Genomic DNA, 4,186 nt, shown 5'->3' on the forward strand with positions numbered 1-4,186 from the left:
ACCATATCCTCGATGAAAGGATGCTTGAGATGGTTGAACACGTAGATTTCTTTGGTCAAGGGTAGAAAATTGGATGAGAACTTGAATCCTGAAAAATCTAGATTCTGTTCTATTACTTGGAAATCTTGGAAGTTGCTCTGAGTCAGCCTCGTGCAGCTGGCAAGCCTTGTGTGGCCTGATCTTAGGCTCTGCCCTCACCTCTTTGGTACTTGGAACCCTTTTCATCAAGATGCCCGAGGATGTGCACCACGGAGAGGAGGAGGTAGACACCTTTGCCTTTCAGGTAGAGATTGCCCAACTTATGTCTCTTTTCATCAATACCTTCTATTCCAACCAGGACATTTTCCTTACAGAGTTGATCTCTAGTGCTTCTGATGCATTGGACAAGATTCACTATGAGAGCCTGACAGACCCTTCCAAGTGGGAAAGTGGTAAAGACCTGAAAATCGACATCATCCCTGACCCCCAGGAACGTACGTTGACTCTTGTGGACACAGACGTTGGCATGACCAAGGCTGATCTCATAAATCATTTGGGAACAATTTCCAAGTCTGGCGCCAACGCCTTGGTGGAGTCTCTGCAGGCTGGTGCAGGCATCTCGATGATTGGTCAGTTTGGTGCTGGCTTTTATTCTGCCTGTCTGGTGGCAGAGAAAGTGGCAGTGATCACAAAACACAATGATGATGGGCAGTATGCCTAGGAGTCTTCAGCTGGGGGCTCCTTCACAGTTCGTGCTGACCAGGGTTAACCTATTGGTCGGAGTACTAAAGTCATTTTGCAACTTAAAGAAGACCAGACCGAGTACTTAAAAGAGAGACAAGTCAAAGAAGTAGTAAAGAAGCACTCACAGTTCATAGGTGACCCCATCACCCTCAATCTGGAAAAAGAACGAGAGACGGAAATCAGTGATGGTGAGACAGAAGAAGAGAAAGGTGAGAAAGAGGAAGATAAGGATGACGAAGAGAAGCCCAAGACAAAAGATGTGGGTTCAGATGAGGAGGATGACAGTGGTAAAGACAAGAAAAAGAAAAAAAAAATTAAGGAGAAGTACACTGATTGTGAAGAACTGAACAAGACAAAGCCCATTTGGACCAGAAAGCCTTATGACATCACACAGGAGGAATATGGAGAGTTCTACAAGAGCCTCACTACTGGCTGGGAAGCCCACTTGGCAGTCAGGCACTTCTCAGTAGAGGGCCAGCTGGAATTCAGGGCTTTGCTCTTTATCCCTCGCCAGTCTCCCTTTGATCTCTTTGAGAAGAAGAAGAAGAATATTAAACTTTATGTTCGTTTATGGACAGCTGTGATGAGTTGATACCAGAGTATCTGAACTTCATCTGTGGTGTGGTTCACTCTGAGGATCTGCCCCTTTACATTTCTCATGAAATGCTGCAACAGAGCAAAATCTTAAAGATCATCCACAAAAACACTGTCAAGAAGTGCCCTGAGGGCGAGCTTTGGTGGCCTAATGGCCAGAAGGTGCACTGCAATCCCAGCCGTGCGCAGTTTGAATCCACCAGATGCTCTGCTGGAGGAGGGACAATCTCCTGATGTACCAGTCAGATCTGATTTGACAGTACACACACACAAATGAGAAACTTAAAAAAAAAAGTGCCTGGAGGACTTCTTCTCTGAGTTGGCAGAAGACAAGGAGAACTACAAGAAATTCTATGAAGCATTCTCTAAAAACCTGAAGCCTGGAATCCATGAAGATTCTACTAACCAGTGTCACCTTTCTGAGCTACTTCACTATCATCACACTTCCCAGTCTGGAGATGAGATGACCTCTCTGTCAGAATACGTGTCTCACATTAAAGAGACCCAGAAGTCCATTTATTACATCACTGGTTAGAACAAAGAGCTGGTGGCCAACTCTGCTTTTGTGGAACTAGTGTGCAACTGAGGCTTTGAGGTTGTGTATATGACTGAACTACTGACGAGTACTGTGTGCAACAGCTGAAGGAGTTTGATGGGAAAAGCCTGGTTTCTGTCACCAAGGAGGGCCTAGAACTACCTGAGGATGAAGAGGAGAAAAAGAAAATGGAGGCGAGCAAGGCCATGTTTGAGAACCTCTGTTAGCTCATGAAGGAAATTTTGGATAAGAAGGTTGAGAAGGTGACAATTTCCAATAGGCTTGTATCTTCACCCTGCTGCAACATGACTAGCACATACGGCTGGACAGCCAACATGGAGCAGATCATGAAAGCACAGGTGCTTCGGGACAACTCGACAATGGGCTACATGATGGCTAAAAAGCACTTGGAGATTAACCCCGATCATCCAATTGTTAAAACACTGAGACAGAAGGCTGAGGCAGACAAGAATGACAAAGCTGTTAAGGACCTGGTGCTGCTGCCGTTTGAAACCGCACTGCTCTCTTCTGGTTTCTCCCTTGAGGATCCCCAGACTCACTCCAACTGCATCTACCGCATGATCAAGCTGAGCTTAGGCACTGATGAAGATGAGGTGACAGCTGAGGAACCCAGTGCTGCTGTTCCTGATGAGCTCCCCCACTTGAGGGCGATGAGGATGCACCTCGCATGGGAAGAAGCAGATTAAAAGTTCCTGCTGTAACACCCTCTTCCCCCTGTACAGCATCCCTGCGGCTCCCACAGCAGCCTTGAGTTGCCCTCTCCCATCTGGCTCCATCTGCTGACAGCTAGTGTTTCTCTTTCCTGTCCCGTGTGTTAAGGCAGGATGTAACTCTGGCCTAAACCTCAAGAATGAGGTTGGATGTTGTGTATTGCGAGTTTTGTTTCTTTTGTTCTGAAATTAAAGTATGCAAAATAAAGAAGATAGCATTGAGCCACAGCAGCCCTCATTTGCCAGAAGCTGGAACAACCTACAAATAGAAGTGTAGGAAAACACCCCGAGAGTGACAGGCATTCTGCAAAAAAAAATGGGGGACATGGTTTAAAATGCCTCAGAGAGCACAGGTGACAAAGACATCAAGTTGACAAGCATCTGTCAAGACAACTTCACAGTCATCGCTTAAGACTCCATGCCCTTCCTTTCAAGACATGATTTCACACCCATCCTTTGAGAAGACAACTTCTCATTCAATCTTTGGGAAAATGACTTCATAGATGTCCTGTGAGAAGTTGACCTTGCATCTATCCTTTGAGCCATGACTTCACATCCATTCCAATAACCACATGAACACATTTTTCATCTTAGTTCCAGACTGGCTGCTGGTACATGTAGTCAGTTGTCTGAGCTGAGTGTCTGTGCCTTTGTAAAATTCCAAGAAATTATAATAATCAAGCACATTTGAACCATGAAGTTAAGGATTATAAAGCTTTTGGTAAAACATGTGCCCCAGGTAGTATGTGAATGCTTTGGGAGAAGGAGTTAAGTCCTTCCAAAGCCAGCATTCCCAGCTTTGGTTCCACATTAGAATTATGTGGGTTTTTTCAGAGTCTCTTTGTGGAATATCCAGGCAGGAATGGTTGGTGAGGCTCTCTGGATGATTCCAACATGCAGCTTGAGTTTGATCTTGTTCTGTCTGTCATCATTTTGGCCATCAGAAGATAAAAAACTTGCTATCTTCTGCCTCAAGCCTCCCAAAGTGGAAAATATTGATATTAGTGACATCAGTCAACTACACTTCATAATAACTCCATGAACAATACATCTGAATCTTGCCTTATCCTGTGCCAGCCTCACAATCTCCAATATGTACCAGGCCATTATTACAATTATTGTGTCAATCCATCTGTTGAAAGCCTTCCTCTCTTTATTTCACCCTCCATTTTTCCTAAGTAATGGAAAGTCTGCTGTCAAGGACTTCTCCAAAGTGATAAAGAGCAACAATGCCAGTTTCAAGACTATGGGGTGCCTGATCCAAGCCATGGTCTTCTCAATTACTCCTTATACATGTGAAAGTTGGACAATGAATAAAGATGTCAGAAGACTCGATTCTGGAGAAGAATACTGAATATCCTATGGACTGCCAAAAGAACAAACAGGTATGTCTTAGAGGAAGTACAACCAAGGTGCCCCTTAGTCCTTAGAGTGAAGAATGGTGAAAATTTGTCTCACATACTTTGGGTATGTTGTCAGGAGGGGCTTGTCCTTGGAAAAAGACATCATGCTGAGAAAGTGAAAAATACCAATGCCCTCTCCTCCCATCTCTCTCAGCCTGGCAGAGCACAAAGAAAAGGGAGAAAAGGGCTTGAAGAAGAGT

General features: G+C 44.6%; 1 pseudogene; it reads left to right on the forward strand.

The window, feature by feature from the left end:
• The first annotated feature begins 229 nt into the window (after positions 1–229).
• On the forward strand, positions 230–2,624 carry LOC102846966 (annotated as a pseudogene).
• The last annotated feature ends 1,562 nt before the right edge of the window (positions 2,625–4,186 follow it).

Source organism: Elephantulus edwardii, unplaced genomic scaffold (assembly GCF_000299155.1).
Source record: "Elephantulus edwardii isolate Elephantulus edwardi_28Jun2011 unplaced genomic scaffold, EleEdw1.0 scaffold00151, whole genome shotgun sequence".
In the NCBI taxonomy this organism is placed as follows: Eukaryota; Metazoa; Chordata; class Mammalia; order Macroscelidea; family Macroscelididae; genus Elephantulus; species Elephantulus edwardii.